We start from the raw sequence: 23,453 nt of genomic DNA, 5'->3' as shown, positions 1-23,453 counted from the left end.
TATTCTTTCATAAAAACAACGTCAACAAGCTAATAACTATGTAATACAACATAGATATATTATTTATAACCCAAACTATGCTAATTATAAAGAGAAATGCTAGGAAAGCTTTAAATTTGAGGGAAAATAAATATTTTGTGATTTCTTATTTAATTTAAAATCCATGTATAATATGTTCAATGCTCTTGATATTTGATGAAAAAAAACACATATAAACCTCAGATAATTTTTTTTTTTCACTTATTTAGCTCAAATGTAGGATTCAAAGAAAACAATTCAGCATTTTTGTATACCATATTTTTTATTAATTAAAAATCAATGGATGATATTAAGGTGTAAAAAGTAGTGAAAGTGATTTATTTTTCCCATTGTTATTCCTTTCCCTGTTTTACAGTTACACTACTCCCCTCGTCCCCATCCTAAAAACACAAAAATCACTTCTTTCTCTTTTTCTTTATGGTTCATTACTTTTTAGTTTTTATATTTAACATTTTGATCCATCTATCATTTATTTTGATATGTCACATGAGACTTTAAATTTTTTTTTTTTTGCAATTTTTTATTGAAATATGGACTTCCCTCACAACTCAGTTGGTAAAGAATCTGCCTGCAATGCAGGAGACCTGGGTTTGATTCCTGGGTTGGGAAGATCCCCTGGAGAAGGAAATGGCAATCCACTCCAGTATTCCTGCCTGGAAAATCCCATGGACAGAGGATCCTGGTGGGCTACAGTTCATGGAGTCACAAGAGTCGGACACAACTTAGCCACTAAACCACCACCACAACTGAAATATAAGGGTTTCCCTGGTGGTTCAGTGGTAAAGAATCTGCTTGCAATGCAGGAGATGCAGGAGAGGTGTGTTTGAACCCTGGATCAGGAAGATCCCCTGGAGGAGGGCTTGGCAACCCACTCCAGTATTCTTGCCTGGAGAATCCCATGGACAGAGAAGCCTGGTGGGCTACAGTCCACGGGGTTGCAAAGAGTAGGACACAACTGAGCGACTGACCACACATGCACTCACTGAAACACAATTGCTTTAATGTTGTGTTAGTTCTGCTGTACAATGTTATGAACCAGTCATGTGTATACATATATCCCCTCCCTCTTGAGCTTCTTCCCCACCCCCCATCCCATCCCACTAGGTCATCACAGAACACCAAGCTGACTTCCTGTGCTATACAGCAGTTTCCCACTAGCTATCTATCTGAAACTATTTGCAGAGCAGGAATGGAGGTGGAGACATAGAGAACAGGCTTGTGGACACAATGGGAGAGGAGTGGGGCATGAATTGAGACAGTGGCATTGACACCTTAATTTTTAAAAATGATTGATCAATTGCCCAGCTCCACTGCTTTGTGATGCCTCCTAACACATTTGCTAATTCTTACATATAATCAAGTCTAGATCCTAGACTACCTATGTTTCATTAATTTTTATGTCTACTCTTTGAAACAATACCCTTTGCATTATTGTTGTACAATGCTATGTTTCAACACCTTATAATGAAGGAAATTCTCCAACCAAATATAATCCCCACTTCTTGAAAAGTATTCTCGGTTACTTTTGCTCACATTCTTGGATCTATATGAGCTTTCACTCATTTGTCAAAGCAAAAAAATCCTGCTGGCATTTGATTGGATATATAATATTAAAAAAACCTCATACTGTATTGTGATATTTAGTAATTATTCAGAAACACATCATTTTACTTTTTGTTATTTTATATATCAGTAAAGTTTTATAATTTTCCTTATATGGGTTCTGAGATTTTTTAATAAAAGTTTTTCTCAGGCATTTTAGGTTTACATAAGTTTTAAAATATTTACTAATAGGTTATTGACATTATATGAAATAATAATTGATCTTTCTTCCTGATTTGCCTATTAGTTCTAATAGTTCTCTGTTTGATTGCCTTGGGATTTCTAATCAGACAGTTTAAGAAGGCAAATAATCATGATTTTAGTCTCTTCCTTTCCAATAATTATTAACTAATTCAGCGCAATCTAAAGAGCATCTCCTACACAAGGAACAATACTAGACAATAGGAAAACAAATATGAATAATACACACAAAAATTCCCACTTTGGTGGAACTTACATTCTTGTGGGGGATAAAAACAACAAATAAACATAATAAATATAGCATGTGAAAAGGTGATACATCCAATGGAAAAGCAGAGTAGAATAAGGGAGACAAGGAAGGCAAGAAGTAGAAGGTTTCACAATTTTAAATAAGGTAGTATGTGTAGACCTCTCTGAGGAAAGGCTTGATGAAAGTGAGGAAATGAGCCATGCATATATCTGAAAGAGGAGTGTTCAAGGCAAACAGAACATGCAGTGCAAAGCCTTAAGGAGGAGTGTTTTGGGCCATGGTTAGATGGAAGTGAGCATAGCACATATGATGGTGCTAGGCCACTTATTTATGTTTCATATTTTATTGCATTGGCCAGGAATTGAAGAACAATATTAAATAAAGGTGAAAATGGGCCTCCTTAATTTGTGACAGTTTTTAATAAGAATACCTTTATGCTTTAATTTGATCATTGATTTAAAAAATTATGTCAATTCACCATTTAACAGAATAGCAAATCATATGATTATCTCAAAGCTGAAGAAAAGTCATATGAAAATATGTAATATCCTTCATGAAATTCAGAAAAACTTTCAGGAAACTCGGAGTAGAAAGAAACTTTCTCAATCTAAGCATCTATTAAAAACTTACAACTAACATCACATTTAATGGCAAAACACTAAATGTTTTTCCCCTAAAGATTAAAGATTCCCCTAAAGATTAAAGATTAGAAATAGGCTAGGATGTTAATTCTCATAACCTCTTTCAATGTTGCATTAAAGGTTTTAGAGCAATAAGTCGAAAGAGAAAAACAAAGGAAGGGAGGAAAAGATATATTGTTCAGAAAAGAAGTAAAACTACGTTTTGTTTTTTTTTTTTTTTTTCAGGTGACTTGAGCATGTGCATAGAAAATCCAATAAAATCCACAAAATATTAATAGAACTAATGAGTAAATTTAGCAAGGTTGCAGATATACACTCACTACACACAATTTAAAAAATTGTTTTTCTATATACTAGCAATAAACAATTGGAACATAAATTTTAAGAAATAATACCATTTATAATAGCACCAAAAAGATCAACTAGTTAAGGAAACTACAAATTTACAAAACATTGCAGGAGGACAGTAAAGAAGACTAAATACATACTGGGTCTTTTTCGTATAATTCAATACTGTTAAGATGTCATTTCGCCAAAAATTAATCTACAGATTCAACATAATAGATAAACACAATGGGTAACACAAGGTTATACTGAACAAAAGAGGCCAAATATATATACTGAAGCAATGCTGTCCTCTTTCCCTTGCCAGAGCAGTGTCAGAGGAAGCTAGTTAAAAGGTTTAAATAAAATCCACAGTCTGCAACACTTAAAATGTTCAGATTTCAATTGAAAAGTCATACATTATCTCAAGGACAAGGAAAACCACAATTAGAATTTTAAAAAGAATCAACAGATACCAATACTAATTGACAGAGATATTAGAATTATATGACAAAAAATTTAAAGCAGTCATCATAAATACTTCGATGAGCAATTACACAATGCTGGAAACAAATGGAATAAGAGAAATTTGTAGCAAAGAAATAAAGGTATGAAGAGGAACCAAATGAACCTATGAGATTACAACAAAATTCTAACATTCATGTCATCAGAATCCAGATAGAGAGGAGAAAGAGGGTAAGGCTGATAATGTACTCAAAGAAATAATGGCTGAAACTTCCCCAAGTTGGCAAAAGATGTAAACCTACAGATTCAAGAAGCCAAACAAATTCTGAAAATAAACTCAAAGAAATCCACACCAAGACACATGATGGTCAAACTTCTGAAAACCAAAAACAAACAAAAATAACAGAAGCAGCAAGAAAACAACAACTTGTATATAGAAGGAAAACAATTCAAAGAGGAGTGGATTTTCACCAGACACTATGAAGATTAGAGCACGAGGTCACAAAGAGTTGGACATGACGGAGCGACTGAACTGAACTGATGAAGGCTAGAAGAATGTAGCACAGTTTTCAAATAACACTCCCCCTCCAAAAAATAAGAATCGTCAGTCCAATGATTGTTGGATCATCAATCCAATCCTATATCAATGAAAATATTCTTCATAAATGATGGGAAATTCAAGACATTCTCAGATTAATGAAAACTATGAGAATTTGACACTGGCAGGCTTACCCTTAAAAATGGCTAAAGAAAGTTCTCTTAACAGACAGGAAAACTAAAAGAAGAAATCTTAGAACATTAGGAAAAAAGAGCAACAGGCAGTAAAAATATAAATAATTCAATGCCAGTTTCCTCTTGAGTTTTCTAAATAATGCTTCACATTTGAAACAAAAATTATAAGACTGTCTGATGTGATTCCAAATGTAGGTGTAGGAAATATTCAAGACAATTAGAAATGAAAGAAGGTAAAGGGAAGTAAAGGAAGGTAAGATTTTGATACTTCACTCAAACTGATAAAATGTCTCAAACTGATAAGTTATGTATATGCAATATATCTAATAAGTAAGTAAGTAAGTAAGTGAAGTCACTCAGTCATGTCCGACTCTTTGCGACCCCATGGACTGTAGCCTGGCTTCTTCATCCATGGGATTCTCCAGGCAAGAATACTGGAGTGGGTTACCATTTCCTTCACTAAATAAGCTGTACAAAGAGATATACTCTTAAAATTCTAAAAATTGTTCAAATAATCCACAGGAAGGTTAGAAGAATAAAGCAGAGATATGAAAATAGAATATACAGAAAACAAAAATGGCTGACTTAGCTCTTTGCTGTTCAGTTACTCAGTTGTGTTCGACTCTTTGTGACCCCATGGACTGCAGCACACCAGGCTTCCCTGTCCTTCATCACCTCCCAGAACTTGCTCAAACTCATGTCCATTGAGTTGGTGATGCCCTCCAACCATCTCATCCTCTGTCATCCCCTTCTCCTGCCTTCAATCTTTCCCAGCATCAAGGTGTTTTCCAATGAGTCAGTTCTTTGCATCAGATGGCCAAAGTATTGGAGTTTCAGCTTCAGCATCAGTCCTTCCAATGAATATTCAGGACTAATTTCCTTTAGGATGGACTGGTTTGATCTCCTTGCAGTTCAAGGGACTCTCAAGAGTCTTCTCCAACACCACAGTTCAAAAGCATCAATTCTCTGGGGCTCAGCCTTCTTTACGGTCCAACTGTTACATCCACACATGACTACTGGAAAAACCATAGCTTTGACTATATGGATCTTTGTTGGCAAAGTAATGTCTCTGCTTTTTAATATTCTGTCTAGGTTTGTCATAGCTTTTCTGCCAAAGAGCAAGCATCTTTTAATTTCATGACTACAGTCACCATCTGTAGTGATGTTGGACTTAGCTCTAAAATATCAATAATTACATTAACCACAAGTGATCTAAATACATCAGTTAAAATTCAGAAATTGAAGTGGTTAAAAAAATCTAACAGAATTTTATGTTTTCAACAAAAAAACTCATGTCAAACATAATGACATAGGTAGATAGGAAATAAGATGATAGAAAATGTAGTATGGAAACCTTAGTCAAAACAAAACAGGAGTAGTTATATTAATGTCAGATAGACTTCAGAGCAATGACAGCTACCAGAGAGCACAAGAGACATTACAAAATGCTAAAAGGGACAATCCACTCAGAAGACTCAGCAATCCTAGCAATCCTAAATAATTAAGCACCAACCCATAGAGCTGTAAAACACTTGAAGAAAAATTATAAAGAGAAAGCGACCTTGGGGAAATTAACAAGATGGAGCCATTCAGGGTCCTGCCCAAGCTCTCGCAGACCCTCTTGGCCCCATGTTCTGTAAACAATGACTTTGCATAGTTATGTAACAGCTGAGATCACTTATAGCACAGCACATGCACGTCTGGAGGTACTTGCTTGGTCATGGGCTACTTTGTGAGGCACGCCTGTATGAGCTTCACCATGAAGGCCCTGGCTGCTGCTGCACTGGGGCTACATTGGAGCAGCCTCATGATTATGTTATATGAGGTTAGGTTATGGCTATGTTATGGTTATGTTATGTCTACTGCTATGGCTGCTGCATCAACCAGGAGAGAGGCTCTATTATGGCTGCTGTGCCAGCCAGGAGAGAAGAAATGTGTCTGCAGTTCCTTCGGCTCCTCCCATCTTCTTCCAGCCTCTTAGCTTGTGCCTTGTCTACCCTGGGTTCAGCAAACAGTGTGAACAGGAAGATAATCAGCGCTGTGAGGAGGACCAGCAATACAACAGGCATAGTCAGCAGGATGAACAGCAATACGCTGACAAATCAACAAATATGACTGGAGATTTAAACTCCCTTCTTTTCAGTGACTGGTAGAACAAGTACATATAAAACCAGGATGGACGCAGAAGAACTCAAAAATACCATCAACCAACAGCATTCGACTGATATTTATAGAACATCCAACAACAGCAAAATACACATTCTTTTCAAGTGCCCATGTAACATATACTAGAACACGTTTAACTCAGTATATCCTGGGCCATAAAACAAACCTCATCAATTGAAAAGAAATCTTGAAATTATTCAGTGTTCTCTGACCACAATGAAATCAAATCTGAAATTAATAATAGAACGGTAACAGGAAAAGCTTCAAATACCTGGACACCAAACAACATACTTCTGAGTAGTCACTGAGTTAAAGGGAAGTCTCAGGGAAATGGAAAAATACAGAGAAATGAATGAAAATAAAAATATCAAAACTTTTAGAACACAGCTAAAGTAGTGCTAAGAAGGAAAATTATAGCATTAAAAAGCTTAGATTGAAAAAGAGGAAAAGTTACAAATAAATAATCTAAGCTTTCACCTCAAGAACACAGAATAAGAGCAAAAGCCCCATGAGATCAAAGCAAATAGAAGGAAGAAAATAATAAAGATTAAAACAGAAATTAATGACATTGAAACAGAAAAAGCAATAGAGAAAATTAATGTTTCAAGAAGCTGGTTCTTTGAAAAGATCAATAAAATTGACAATCCTCTAGTAAGACTGACCAAAAAAGAGAAAAGACACAGATTACCAATATCAAGAATGAAATGGGGGATATTACTACAGACCCTGAAGACATATAGGGAATAATAAGGGAATACTACAAGCAACTATACACTCATAAATTTAACAACATAGATTGAAACAGTCAATCCCTTGGAGAACACAGACTACCACAACTCACACAAGATGAAATTGATTATCTGAGTAGTCTTATAACTATTAAGAAAATTCAACTGATAATTTTAAAACTTCAAAACAAAACTCTCCTGACTCAGATGGTTTCCCTGGAAAGTTCTGCCAAAAATTAGAAGAAGATTTAACACCAATTTTATACAATCTCTTCCAGAAAAAGAAGATGGTGAAACATTTTTCAATTCATTTTTTTTTTTCAATTTATTTTATTAAGCTAGGATTATCCTAGTACCAAAATCAGACAAAGACAGCACACATACATATGTGTACACACGCATACACACAGAAAACTACAGACCTATATCCCTCATAAACAGAGACACAAACATCCACAGCTGGTATTACCAAATAGAACTCAGAAATAGATGAAAAGAATTGTATACTATAATCAAGTTGGCTGGTTCAATATGTTAAGAATAAACACAATCTACCATAAAACAGGTTTAAAAAGAAAAATCATACTAATGATTGAATCATACTATTGATACTAATCTATCAATAGATTCAGAAAAGCACTAAAAAATCAACACTCATGATAAAAAACACTCAAAAACATAAGAATAGAGGAGAACTTTTTCAACTTGGTATACATTATCTATAAAAATCTTACAGATAATTTTAAACTTAGTGGTGACAGACTAAACTCTCTTAGATCAGGAACAAGCAAGGATATTTACTGTCACCACTCACTCTTATTCACCATAGTATTATATAAGTTTTCAAAGTTTTCATTTTTCTGTGACAAATGTAAATAAGCACGTACATATCTGAAAGTAATAAAAATATCTTTAAAAATAAATGAATGCTCATCTCAGATGACACCATTTATGGTAAGTCCTCCTAGACCTACCTACTTTAGACAAGTGTGCTCAGTGTTTCTCTTAGTTACAGCTCTTATCACTGTTATAGTTGTCTGTTTATTCTTCTTCCCACCTTCAGTCCTAATAGACTATGGTGCAATGCCTAGCATATTGACCTCATATAGAACTTTTATCATAAGAGTTGGCTAGGTGACAACACAAGCTGAAGTTAAAAAGGGAATTGTCATCAGACCCTCACTATCATGAACTTTTGTAGGGCAAACACATCTCATTGCCACTGATTTTTAGAGTCAGTTGATGAGGCTCTGAATCCTGATTTTCACTGTTTGAATGCGGGTACCAATCTGGGAGTCTCTGCTCCATCATTTCTTTCTTCAGCCACTTCTGTGAGAGTTGGAAGAAGCACACTGTACCCTCCAGATTCCCAGTTTTTAAAGGTACTTCTTGCTTAGCATTATTTCTTTTACTAGCTGCTGCTGCTGCTAAGTCACTTCAGTCGTGTCCTACTCTGTGCGACCCCATAGATGGCAGCCCACCAGGTTCCCCCGTCCCTGGGATTCTCCAGGCAAGAACACTGGAGTGGGTTGCCATTTCCTTCTCCAATGCACGAAAGTGAGAAGTGAAAGTGAAGTCGCTCAGTCGTGTCCTACACAGTGCAGTGGGAAGCAGACTGGGTCCTTCCTTGCTTCACAGTCTGAATCCAAGGCTGACTATCAATTCCAATGCTTCCCATGAGTTCAATTCAATTATAAAAAGATATACATTATGTGGCAACAAAATGTCACTGAGTCCTATGAGGCTTATTTGTCTCTCATGCAAATAGAAACTCTGCAAACTCTCAGAATTTTATTTGGATTCTCTTCTTACTATACATGTTATCTCAGTGCATGAGAAAAAGGATTTATTTATAGCAATATCACTGGAAAGAAAGCGCATCCTTTAGCAACTGGGAGCTGTCTGCATCATGATTAGCTAGTGGGAGGTGGTAAAAGAATGGAGAATTAGTAATTATTAATAGTTGTAGTAGAGTATACTAGGCTAACAGCAAGGGTTGGGGAGTCAGAAAGTCTAGTTTAGAATCAAGTTTTCAACATGTATTAGTAGGTAATCTTGGGCAAATTATTTAATCTCTTGGGGGCTTACTTTTGGGGCTTGTCAAATGTGGATATTAACATCTACCTCAGAGGATTTCATGAGATTAAAAAAACTCAAGATCCTGTCACATAGTAAATACTCACTAAATAGCCACAGTGATAATGACAGTCACTTGTTTCTGAACTCAGCCTTAAAGTATCGGGCATTGCAGTAACATACCAGGATCCCTGGTACAAGGTGTTGCATCCTCCTGAATAGCAAAGATTGGAGACAGCCACCTTTGGAAATAGAATTCAATAGCCTAAGAACCACTGCTCATATATAATGAAGTGATTAAGAATCAAGAATTAAGTCAAAGCCCAAAGGGCCATGTCGCCCCTCCTCAAATCAAGTGCCATATTTTAAAATCAGAAAATGGACTTCAGTAGTGCCTTCACAGATCACTATATAATTCATAAGATGATAAAAACAAGGTACAGAATCACGGGCCCTCACAACATAAATCCTACAGGTTATTTCAGCTTTGAGAACACAATGAAAATATGTTTGGGGAATACAACAGAAGAAATTTCTGACAACTATAGTTGTCCCTCTGTATCGGTGGGTTCTGCATTTGCAGATTCAATTAACTGCAAATCAAAAAAAATTTTTTTAATTCCAGAAAGTTTCAAAAAGCAAACCCTGAATTTGCTGTGAACCAGCAATTATTTATATACCAGAGTGGGTAGCCATTCCCCTCTCCAGGGTATCTTCCTGACCTAGGGATCAAACCAGGGTCACCTGCATTGCAGGCAGATTCTCTACCATCTGAGTCACTAGGGAAGCCCATTTATATAATACTTACATTGTATTTATAACTATTTTCATAGCATTTACATTGTATTAGGTATTATAAGTAATCTAGAGATGATGTGAAGTACAAGGGAGGATGCACATAAGTAGGTTATATACAAATTCTATTCGATTTTATATAATGAACTTAGAGTACCCATGGACTTTAGTATTTCGAGGGATCCCTCAAGGATACCAAGGGACAACTGTACAATAATTTCTTTTACTAGTAAAAAAAAAAAGGTAATCCCTATTATTCTCCAAAGCTCTAAGAAGTTTTTAGTACTTTTATTTCCTAAAAATGAATTTTCACAAACTTGAACAAAATACACAGCAAGATTTATGAAAATCCTGAGGTACCATATTTTATTTTCTAGCATATCAAAGGAGCCAAAGAAGAAAAATCCTGCTCTGTCCCTGTAACCACTGTTTTCTTCCTAGAAAGGCAAACCCACCTCTTTTCTGTGCCATCAAAGAAATGGCTTGCCATATGAAAGCTATCACAGTAATCCAAGTCTATGCCCCAACCAGTAACGCTGAAGAAGCTGAAGTTGAACGGTTCTACGAAGACCTACAAGACCTTTTAGAACTAACATCCAAAAAAATGTCCTTTTCGTCGTAGGGGACTGGAATTCAAAAGTAGGAAGTCAAGAAACACCTGGAGTAACAGGCAAATTTGGCCTTGGAATACGGAATGAAGCAGGGCAAAGACTAATAGAGTTTTGCCAAGAAAATGCACTGGTCATAACAAACACCCTCTTCCAATAACACAAGAGAAGACTCTATACATGGACATCACCAGATGGTCAACACCGAAACCAGACTGATTATATTCTTTGCAGCCAAAGATGGAGAAGCTCTATACAGTCAGCAAAAACAAGACCAGGAGCTGACTATGGCTCAGATCATGAACTCCTTATTGCCAAATTCAGACTTAAATTGAAGAAAGTAGGGAAAACCACTAGACCATTCAGGTATGACCTAAATCAAATCCCTTATGATTATACAGTGGAAGTGAGAAATAGATTTAAGGGCCTAGATCTGATAGATAGAGTGCCTGAGGTACTACGAACGGAGGTTCGTGACACTGTACAGGAGACAGGGATCAAGACCATCCCCATGGAAAAGAAATGCAGAAAAGCAAAATGGCTGTCTGGGGAGGCCTTACAAATAGCTGTGAAAAGAAGAGAAGCGAAAAGCAAAGGAGAAAAGGAAAGATATAAGCATCTGAATGCAGAGTTCCAAAGAAGAGCAAGAAGAGATAAGAAAGCCTTCCTCAGTGATCAATGCAAAGAAATAGAGGAAAACAACAGAATGGGAAAGACTAGAGATCTCTTTAAGAGAATTAGAGATACCAAGGGAACATTTCATGCAAAGATGGGCTCAATAAAGGACAGAAATGGTAGGGACCTAACAGAAGCAGAAGATATTAAGAAGAGATGGCAAGAATACACAGAAGAACTGTACAAAAAAGATCTTCACGACCCAGTTAATCACGGTGGTGTGATCACTGACCTAGAGCCAGACGTCCTGGAACGTGAAGTCAAGTGGGCCTTAGAAAGCATCACTACGAACAAAGCTAGTGGAGGTGATAGAATTCCAGTCGAGCTATTTCAAATGCTGAAAGATGATGCTGTGAAAGTGCTGCACTCAATATGCCAGCAAATTTGGACAACTCAGCAGTGGTCACTGGACTGCAAAAGGTCAGTTTTCATTCCAATCCCAAAGAAAGGCAATGCCAAAGAATGCTCAAACCACTGCACAATTGCACTCATCTCACACGCTAGTAAAGTAATGCTCAAAATTCTCCAAGCCAGGCTTCAGCAATATGTGAACCGTGAACTTCCTGATGTTCAAGCTGGTTTTAGAAAAGGCAGAGGAACCAGAGACCAAATTGCCAACATCCGCTAGATCATCGAAAAAGCAAGAGAGTTCCAGAAAAACATCTATTTCTGCTTTATTGACTAGGCCAAAGCCTTTGACTGTGTGGATCACAATAAACTGTGGAAAATTCTGAAAGAGATGGGAATATCAGACCACCTGATCCACCTCTTCAGAAATTTGTATGCAGGTCAGGAAGCAACAGTTGGAACTGGACATGGAACAACAGACTGGTTCCAAATAGGAAAAGGCTGTATATTGTCACCCTGCTTATTTAACTTATGTGCAGAGTACATCATGAGAAACGCTGGACTGGAAGAAGCACAAGCTGGAATCAAGATTGCCGGGAGGAATATCAGTAACCTCAGATATGCAGATGACACCACCCTTATGGCAGAAAGTGAAGAGGAACTCAAAAGCCTCTTGATGAAAGTGTAAGTGGAGAGTGAAAAAGTTGGCTTAAAGCTCAACATTCAGAAAACGAAGATCATGGCATCCAGTCTCACCACTTCATGGGAAATAGATGGGGAAACAGTGGAAACAGTGGCAGGCTTTATTTTTTTGGGCTCCAAAATCACTGCAGATGGTGACTGCAGCCATGAAATTAAAAGACGCTTACTCCTTGGAAGGAAAGTTATGCCCAGCCTTGATAACATATTCAAAAGCAGAAACATTACTTTGCCAACAAAAGTTCGTCTAGTCAAGGCTATGGTTTTTCCTGTGGTCATGTATGGATGTGAGAGCTGGATTGTGAAGAAGGCTGAGCACCGAAGAATTGATGCTTTTGAACTGTGGTGTTGGAGACGACTCTTGAGAGTCCCTTGGACTGCAAGGAGATCCAACCAGTCCATTCTGCAGGAGATCAGCCCTGGGATTTCTTTGGAAGGAATGATGCTAAAGCTGAAACTCCAGTACTTTGGCCACCTCATGCGAAGAGTTGACTCATTGGAAAAGACTCTGATGCTGGGAGGGATTGGGGGCAGGAGGAGAAGGGGACGACAGAGGATGAGATGGCTGGATGGCATCACTCACTCAACGGACGTGAGTCTCAGTGAACTCCGGGAGTTGGTGATGGACAGGGAGGCCTGGCGCGCTGCGATTCATGGGTCGCAAAGAGTTGGACACGACTGAGCAACTGAACTGAACTGAGCTTCCATTTATGCCACTCATCTTGATTTAATATTTCAGAGAACAGAAGCGTGTGATATACTAAAGTGCACAATGAAGGTTTTGGTAGAAATATCCTGGGAAAGCTGTGGGTTATCATTAATGCAAAAGATGACAAAGCAATAACGTATATCTCATGAAAATGTGTGCAATGACAACACTGGTGCACCGTGAGCCTTGGTCAGAGTTGGCTCGGGTACTAGGTGTGCTGAAGCTGCCAGAGCTCTGCTGGCTGCATTGGTAATGGCGCCTAGCATCTCTAGGCTTCACTGTCCTGGGTGAATTAATCATCTAGATGAGTATTAATGGTGGAGGTAAGAAGGGGTGTAGAGTAGGGGAGCTGGAAATTTCTGAGTTTGGGAAAGCAGAGAAGTTTCACAGAGACACTTGGCCATTACCAGTGAGAAGAGAGGCCTTGGAAGAGGCGAGGGCCACAACTGGGAAGTGATGGATGTTGCTGATAACTCATACTTCTTTCACATTTCTGCCCAGGGCCAGCCCTATTGCCTCAAGTTGAGACAGCAGAAAAGCAACTCATGGTACCAAGAGTCATGGTACCACAGTGTTTTAAAACAAATTCACATAATCTTTGACATTCTTCCAAGAAATGGTAAAAACTAATTCCCCTTCCTTTGAATATGTGTATGCTTTATTGGCGGAGAAGGCGATGGCACCCCACTCCAGTACTCTTGCCTGGAAAATCCCATGGATGGAGGAGCCTGGTAGGCTGCAGTCCATGGGGTCGCTAAGAGTCGGACACGACTGAGCAACTTCACTTTCACTTTTCACTTTCATGCATTGGAGAAGGAAATGGCAACCCACTCCAGTGTTCTTGCCTGGAGAATCCCAGGGATGGGGGAGCCTGGTGGGCTGCAGTCTATGGGGTCACACAGAGTCAGACATGACTGAAGTGACTTAGCAGCAGCATGCTTTATTGGCTTGCTTCTAGTCAAAAAAACTTGTGATGATGCAAGATTTCTAAGACTAGGTCGAAAAGGCAATGGAGTATCCACTTGGTATGTATGTGCTTTCTTGCTCCCTCGCTCTCTCCTGAAACCCTCTCCCTTTCTTACTATGCCTCTGTTTCCTGAGTACTCTGAGCTAACATGTAGGAAGCCTGACAACTCTGATGCCACCATACTGGAGAAAAGTGAACGTGAAAGTCATTCAGTCGTGTCTGACTTTTTGCAACCCCATGGACTATACAGTCCATGGAATTTTCCAGGTCAGAATACTGGAGTGGGTAGAGTGTTCCCTTTCCCAGGAGATCTTCCCAACCCAGGGACTGAACCCAGGTCTCCCACATTCCATGGAATTCTCCAGGCCAGAATACTAGAGTAGGTAGATGTTCCCTTTTCCAGGGGATCTTCCCAACTCAGGGACTAAAGCCAGGGCTCCCACATTGCAGGTGGATTCTTTACCAGCTGAGCCACCACGGAAGTCCACCATACTGGAGAGACCACTGGCAAATCCACATAAAGTGGGAGAGAGAGGCCTGTGAAGCCTTAGCTGTAACAGCCCCCAGTTGTTTCTTTCCCACATCACTTACCAGAAATGTAAATATTCTGCTCCTCTTTGAGTCACCCCAGCTGACACCAAGCAAAGCAGGGATAACTAACTCCACTAAGTCCTGCCCAAATTGCAAATTCATAAGCAAATTAAATTCTGTCATTGCTTTAGGCCACTAAGTTTTGGGATAATTTGTTAGGCAGCATTAAATAACCAGAACAAAAATCACAATGATAATAGGGAAGATCTATTTTCAAAGGGTCCTTAGTTTTCAAGGTATGATATGGATGCCCAGAGAGCTCTGTTTAGCAGACTAGGGTATGTCAAATAAAGCTTCTTAGGAAAAACTAGTGGTGAAGGTGTAATAAAAATTCTATAACATGATGATAATTAATATGATGTGCTCTGCTGTCCCCCATCCCCAGGGCCTTGCCAACAGCCATGTGAGGATCCAGGCTCAAGCCTTCTTGGCCCATGCAGACAGGCATGCAGGGACTCAGCCCCACTCACCAGCACAACAACAGCAGCCCCATGTACCCATGGGTCACACAGCCAACCACACAGGAAGGCTACACTGTCCTGCAATGGGCCTGCCACCACCACGTGAGGCGTGGCTTCACAGCCAACCCAGCCAGGGCCAGCCCCACCTACCAGTGCACCCTCAGTAGTCTGCCCTACTATAACAGAAGGCTGTAAACAGTCCAAACAGGGAGCACTCCTAGAGCATATAGAGCTCTGGTGATCAGAGGGGAGTGTGCTGCTGGGATCCATAGGATGTTTCCTATGTAAGGTTACTTTTCCAAGATTGGAAAACCCAACTGACCCATCTAATACATAGAAATAAAGAGAATTCAGCAAAAATGTTCCAAATGAGGGAACAAGATAAACACCTCAGAAGAAGAACTAAACAAAGCAGAGATAGCAATCTAACTGATAAAAAGTTCAAAGTAATGATCATAAGGATGCTCAACAAACTTGAGAGAAGAATCGGTGAACACAGTGAGAATTTGAATTAAGACTTAGAAAATATAAACAATAAATGCTGGAGAGGGTGTGGAGAAAAGGGAACCTTCTTGTATTGTTGGTAGGAATGTAAATTGATATAGCCACTATGGAGAACAGTATGGAGATTCCTTAAAAAACTAGGAATAAAACTATCATATGACCCAACAATCACACTACTGGGTATATACCCTGAGGAAACCATAATTGAAAAAGATACACATACCCCAATGTTAGGCTTCCCTGATAGCTCAGTTGATAGAGAATCCACCTGCAATGCAGAAGACCCCAGTTGGATTCCTGGGCTGGGAAGATCCACTGGAGAAGGGATAGGCTACCAACTCCAGTATTCTTGGGCTTCCCTGGTGGCTCAGTTGGTAAAGAATCTGCCTGCAATGAGGGAGACCTGGGTTCAGTCCCTGGTTTGGGAAGATCCCCTGGAGAAGGGAAAGGCTACCCACTTCAGTATTCTGGCCTGGAGAATTCCATGAACTGTATAATTCATGGGGTCACAAAAAGTCGAATACAACTGAGTGACTTTCACCCCAATGTTCACTGCAGCACTATTTACATCTTTCTTTTACTCCACTAACAGAAACTTTGTTTTTTAAAGAGTTCCATTAGAAAATTAATAGAGAATCTCTGATCCTGCTTATAGAATCGGTTAGTCCATCCTACTGAACCCTTTCTGGGTATGGACTTGGTGTTAAGCACAAGTGTATATTATAAATAATGTAGGCCTTCCTACAAACCTTGAAGTTCATCATTAACCCTAGCATAGAGCCTGTAGACCCAAGGGCTGCCTCAGGCCAAACAACTACCAGGGAGGAAGTGCAACCCCACCCACCAGTAGATAATTGTATTAAAGCTTTACTGAGTAAGGCCTTGCACACCAGAATAAGACCCGGTTTTTCCCATGGCCAGTCCCTCCCATTAAAAAGCTTACACAAGCCTCTTAGCCTCAGCCATCAGAGGGCAGACAGAAGAAGCAAAAAGCAGCACAGTCTCAGAGAAGCTAAAACAAAAACCATGTTACAGAAAGTTAATCACCACGGAAAAGCAGAAAGTTATGTCCCAGAGGAAGGGACAAGATAAAACCCCAGAAAAACAACTAAATGGAGATACACAACCTTCCAGAAAAAGAATTCAGAATAACGATAGTGAAGATGATACTGGATCTTAGGAAAAGAATGGAGGTAAAGATTGAGAAGATGCAAGAAATGTTTACCAAAGACCTAGAAGAACTAAAGAACAAACAAACAGAGATGAATAATACACTAGAAGGAATCCATAGCAAAATTACTGAGGCAACTATTAACAAACATAAAGGGAGAAATTTGCAGTAATACAGTAACAGAAGGGGACTTTAACAACCCAGCCACATCAAAAGCTTTTACACAGTGAAGGAGACTATCAACAAAATGAAAACAGCCTCCTGAATGGGAGAAGATGATATATTGCAATTGATATATATAATAAAGGGTTAATATCCAAAATATACAAAGAACCCATACAATTCAACATCAAAACAAACAATTTGATTCAAAAAACAGGCAGAAGACCTGCACAGACATTTTTCCAAAAAAGAAACAGCCAACAGGCCCATGAAAAGATGCTCAAGGTTACTCACTAATCATCAAGAAAATGAAAATCAAAACCACAATGAGATACTAACTCACACCTGTCAGAATGGCTATCATCAAAAGACAAAAAAATAACAAGTGTTGTTGACAGTGTGGAGAAAAGGGAACTCTTGAGCACCGTTCGTGGGATTGCTAGTGGTACTATAGAAAACAGTATGGATTTTCCTCAAAAAATTAAAAATAGAATGTCATGTGACCAGCAATTTCACTTCTAGGTATTTACCTGAATAAAACAAAAATACTAATAAAAAAAGTAATATGCACACCAGTATTCACTGAAATATTATTTATAATAGCCAATATATAGAAGCAGTTTAAGTGTCCATTGATAGATGAATGTATAAAGATGATATGATACATATACATATATATATAATCATAATGGATTAGACATATAAGAAAGAAATCTTGCCATATGCAATAACATGGATAGATTTAGAAAGTATTGTACTAAGTGAAGTAAGTCAGATAGAGAAAGACAAATACCATATGATCTTGCTTGTATGGGGAATCTAAAAATAAATAAACAAAACAAAATGAATACCAGTTCATAGATACAGAGGGCAAATGGATGGTTGCCAGAGGGGAGGGGTATGTGTGGTACAGCTGAAATAGGTGAATGAGATTAAGAGGTACAAACATCTAGTTATAAAATAAGTCACAAGGATATAATATGTAGCATAAGGAACATGGTCAATAGTATTGCAATAACTTTGTGTAGGGACAGATGGTTACTAGACTTATTGCTGTGATCAATTCATAATGTATGCAAATGTCAAATCACTATGCAGGATACCTGAAACTAACCTGATACTGTACATCAACTATATTTCAATTAAAAATGAGGATGGTTTTGGACTCAGGATAGTCTAAATATGAATCTTAAAACTCTAGTATTTACTAAGTCTGTGATCCTAGTCAAATTACTTCACTTATCTGAATTTAAATTTGTCCATCTGGAAGACTGTGATAATACTATCACTGTGATAAGATTGTGATAATTCATACAGCTGTTGGAAAAAGTAAGTGAGCTGATAGTAAATGCTTAATGGTGATTATTATTATCATTAATTAATGGTAACCATTATTATTGTCATTTTTTCAGTTTTCCCATTGTTGCATTCTACCATAACTAGCAGTGGAGAAATACTAATGTTTCAGCTTATGTTAGTTACCAAAGCATTCTTCTATACAGACAATTTGCCAATTAGTTAAGAATTTCTCAGTGTATCCTTTACATTCCCAGCATTGTGCTAAACCTGTGGCACTATAGAGCAGTGGCAACTATAGAGCAGTGGAGACTATCATCCTGGGAAATCAACAATCTAAACACCCAAAACTGGGATGACATGTTGAACAAGTGTCTTCAGCTTCCCAGGCATGTGCTGAAATTCTGATCTCCAAGTCTTTCTGTGAAAGGGCCATGGTGCTGTGGAAAAGGCTTTTTCACTATCTCTGGCTGCTATAAGAGTTCTGCATGTTATACACATCATGAGTATATAGCAGTCAATAGTCCTCTGTCCATGGAATTCTCCAGGCAAGAACACTGGTGTGGGTAGTCATTCCCTTCTCCAGGAAATTTCCTGACCCAGGGATGGAACCTGGGTCTCCTGCATTGCAAGCAGATTCCTTACCATCTGAGCCCCCAGGGAAGTCCCTCCACGGTCAGTGGCTGCTACAAAGAGTTCTGAATGTTATACATATCATGAATATTTATCAATCAATGCATTATATTGGGTTGGCCAAAAAGTTCATTCAAGTTCTTCTATAACATCTTCCAGAAAAACCCAAATGAACATTTGGGCCAATCTAATACATTAACTCTTCTCTATTCTCTAATATCTAATATTAATATCATATAATGAGTGTTTCTGAAACTATCTTCCTTTTAAAGTAATTTTAATTGTTTAGCTACTATATACTAAAAAGTGCTTTCCATGTAAGATTTAGAAACAGCTCAACATACAGTTCAACCAAATTTGTTGAGTGACTTATTAGGACATAGGTACAATCTAATGAAAACTATTAAACTGAAATTAAACCTAGTAGAGCATCCTAGGATCTGAAGAGGATATAAAATAATTCCTTGGTAATGAATGAAGTTTGATGACTAATTTTCCTATTTTAAGAGCTATTAATAACTTTTCAAAGAATGATTAGAAACAGTTCACCATAAACTAATGACTACAGCATTTTAAATGAATGTATTCTAAAACAGTTCAGGGAGCAGTCTTTGATATAATGTCTCATAGCTCGCCATAGAGGCATTTACACTTTTCTGAAAGAAATGTAGAGTTTTGATTGAAGCCCTGGGTGATTATCCAAGTCAAAGTAAGCCAAAAGTTATAAATTTGCCTAGCTCATTAAGATTCTGTCTTTCTAGTATTTTCCACAGTAATGAATACTGAATATCTGATGTTTACGAGCATTAATGAAAGTCGCTGAGTTGTGTCCAACTCTTTGCAACCCCATCGACTAGTCCATGGAATTCTCCAGGCCAGAATACTGGAGTGGGTAGCCCTCCCCTTCTCCAGGGGATCTTTCCAATCCAGGGATCGAATCCAGGTATCCCACATTGCAGGCGGATTCTTTACCAACTGAGCTATCAGGGAAGCCCAAGCAACCTAAAAAGAAACACAAAATACTGGGGTATGACTTAGGCATTTAAAAATTTTTACTATAACTTTTTCATAACTAAGAGTAGGCTTTTTCTTTAAGGCAAAGTCCAAGTTTTTTTTTTTTTTTTTGGATCCCTGAGTCAGACCATCAATCCTCTTTATAGTTCCAAACAACTCTATCCTCTTTTGCTATTAGACATACTCCTCTCCAACTTCCCAATATCCCTCTGAAACTGGTGCACAATAATCAAACTACATTGTAAGCTTACAGGGGTCTAACCAGAGGTGAGTAGCTGGAAAGAACACTATATATGATTCTATGAATTGTGCCCTGAAACTTGGCGGTCGATTCTCATGTAACACTCTCAATAATTCTTGTCTTTAAAGGAGTTGGAGAATGTTATGAAAAACTATGCAAGCTGTAACTTTTCATAGGTCAGAAATACCCAGAAGCTTTGGTTTTTAATGTAACTTCCTTAGATAAAAACCAGTTTTCCTTTTCCAATCCGGGAAGTGAATGTCTGTAATACAACATAAATTACACAGTTTCTGATTTTACTGTCTAGACACCATCAGCCCCCTTAACACTACCTTCTCTGTCAAAAGTCTGGGCAGGGCCCAAAAACAACTGATGTCCAACTAAGCTTGGAAATATATATTCCTTCCAACTAAAGCTGGCAGGACTCTTGTGAGCATATTTGAAGCCGACAAAAAGCAGGATTGGAAAATAAAAAATGGTTAAAAAGGTGGGGGGGGTGGTGGCGAATACAAAACCCTTTCACAAATTAACAAGGCTCAATGGCATCAACTTGAATGGCTTGTCCCCACCTTAACTTCCAAATAAGGTAGTGTATCAGCCTTGCAGATAAATGCAGATATTTTTATAGCCTCATCATCCTTAGAGGCTCCACTGTCTGACAGATACAGATAATAAGAGAATTAAGTACGTGCTCAAGAGGACAGCAACACTCACCTGGGTTTTTACAGCTCCTCTTCTCTGAGCTCAGAGTAATCCTTCAGCACAAGATGAGAATACAGAGAAAAGAGACAAGCAATCAGTGGCTTGTTAAGGATGGAGAGTTACAGAATCATATGAAGATTGGAGACCCACTGCCTTTCTCAGATCACTCAACTGCTTTCCTCTGAGCCAGCTGAGGAAATGCTACATTAACCTAATAACAGTAATAGAAATAAAAGTAACGGCAGCTTTCATTCTTTGAGTGACTACTGTATGCTAGGTATTATATTAGATGTTTCCTGTTTATTATTCTCATAACAGCATAGCTTTCAACTCTATGATATGTTTGCTGCAGAGCCACAGAAGAAAGATCTATCTTGGAGCATGCACATCTAAGGAAGATTATTTAATGAATTTCCAAATGGTGATTTTGAGGAAATCTTGCTTATATATAGCACTTTAACATTACAAAGACTTTCCACATTTGTTTTTCATTTCATCTTCACAAAAGCCTTGAGTAATAAGAATCCTTTTTTTCTATTTTGCATAGGAGGAAACCAAAGCTCAGGGAGACTGTGACCATATCTGTGACTTGAACAGAAGTGTCCTGACTCCAACTCTTCCTGCTTCACCAAAATTGCCCCCTACAAGAGTGGGCCCTGATAATATTGTGAATGCTAAACATATTACATGCAGTTGACTCCAATCAATTAACATTCACTAGTTCCAGAAAAACATCTATTTCTGCTTTATTGACTATGCCAAAGCCTTTGACTGTGTGGATCACAATAAACTGTGGAAAATTCTGAAAGAGATGGAAATACCAGACCACCCGACCTGCCTCTTGAGAAACCTGTATGCAGGTCAGGAAGCAACAGTTAGAACTGGACATGGAACAACAGACTGGTTCCAAATAGGAAAAGGAGAACATCAAGGCTGTATATTGTCACCCTGCTTATTTAACTTATATGCAGAGTACATCATGAGAAACGCTGGGCTGGAGGAAGCACAAGCTGGAATCAATACTGCCAGGTGAAATATCAATAACCTCAGGTAAGCAGATGACACCACCCTTATGGCAGAAAGTGAAGAGGAATTCAAAAGCCTCTTGATGAAAGTGAAAGAGGAGAGTGAAGAAGTTGGCTTAAAGCTCAACATTCAGAAAACTAAGATCATGGCTTCTGGTCCCATCACTTCATGGCAAATAGATGGGGAAACAGTGGAAACAGTGGCTGACTTTATTTTTCTGGGCTCCAAAATCACTGCAGATGGTGATTGCAACCATGAAATTAAAAGACGTTTACTCCTTGGAAGGAAAGTTATGACCAACCTAGACAGCATATTAAAAAACAGAGACATTACTTTGTCTGTGAGAGTTGGACTATAAAGAAAGCTGAGCGCCAAAGAATTGATGCTTTTGAACTGTGGTGTTGGGGAAGACTCTTGAGAGTCCCTTGGACTGCAAGGAGATCCAACCAGTCCATCCTAAAGGAGATCAGTCCTGGGTGTTCATTGGATTGATGTTGAAGCTGAAACTCCAATACTTTGGCCACCTGATGCGAAGAGCTGACTCATTTGAAAAGACCCTGATGCTGGGAAAGATTGAGGGCGGGAGGAGAAGGGGACGACAGAGAATGAGATGGTTGGATGGCATCACTGACTTAATGGACATGGGTTTGGGTGGACTCCAAGAGTTGGTGATGGACAGGGAGGCCTGGTGTGCTGGAGTTCATGGGGTTGCAAAGAGTTGGACACGACTGAGCAACTGAACTGAACTGAACACCTGTAGTGCATCACTCACTGATCTCAGTACTGGAAGCTCAGAAGTGAAACAGCCACAGGTGATGCAGGAAAGGAGTTCACAGATTAGTGAGGGAGACCTTCATGTAATTAAGTAATTGCAATACAGAGCAGTTTGTACTAACTACACAGGGGACACATAACTCTAGCATCACGTGAAGGATAGAGGCATCTGAGATAGGGTTAACAGGATGAATTCAAGAGTTCAACAGGCAGGCCCTTCTTTAACTTTCAATGAAGAAGGGTAAAAGACTAACTTATGCAATGGAAGAACTGTGCCCAAGGCCAAATATTTAGGAACACTGACATAGGTTGCTTTTGCAGGCCAGATCATAGGACAACAAATTAGGAGGGATGGTTAATGTTAGAAGCAAAGGCAGATACATAAAAAATAAAGAGGTCCTTCTCTTTTCCCTAAAGGTTATGTGCTCGGTGAAAATGACACATAATGTTTTAAAGCCAGATGAATTTATCCCAACAGTTAAATGTCATCTGCAACTCTGACCATTTGCTAGAATGGTAAACTAAAATATTTCAGCCCAGTAAAAATATCTGCAACATGCTATGTTTGCTTTCTGGAGCATCTCTAATTGGGGCTGGTTAGAAGTTGAAATACTCCCGGTGAGCTGTACTGCCCAGGAGATTGCTCATGAACTTGTCTACTGGAGTGCTTTTGGGAAGACAGGAGCTAAATGTCAGCCTGACTCAGCAGTTCATCTCCATCCCAGGCTCACTTTTGACCTACCCTTTGGCAATATCACTTCAAAGACATGAAGGTGAAATTCCCATATTCTGAGGCCCAATATCCCAAATCCTCTCTTTCGTGCTCTTGTGTCCCTTATTGTAACCCTAACTC

General features: G+C 38.6%; 1 protein-coding gene and 1 long non-coding RNA gene across 2 annotated transcripts in view; both read right to left on the bottom strand.

Moving 5' to 3' along the window:
- The window catches only part of DDAH1 (dimethylarginine dimethylaminohydrolase 1), a 157,154-nt gene that overhangs the window by 107,880 nt on the left and 25,821 nt on the right, over window positions 1–23,453 (bottom strand). The gene's annotated exons all lie outside the window — the stretch shown is intronic.
- Window positions 3,721–11,050, bottom strand: LOC133244371 (uncharacterized). The gene is made up of 2 exons (XR_009735388.1): window positions 7,564–11,050; window positions 3,721–7,497 (listed from the first exon to the last, which is right to left on the bottom strand). It is a non-coding gene; the product is annotated as an uncharacterized LOC133244371 (long non-coding RNA).

This window comes from Bos javanicus, chromosome 3, assembly GCF_032452875.1.
Source record: "Bos javanicus breed banteng chromosome 3, ARS-OSU_banteng_1.0, whole genome shotgun sequence".
NCBI lineage: Eukaryota > Metazoa > Chordata > Mammalia > Artiodactyla > Bovidae > Bos > Bos javanicus.
Note: the sequence above shows the minus strand (reverse complement) of the source record. Positions and strands in the feature narration are given on the sequence as shown.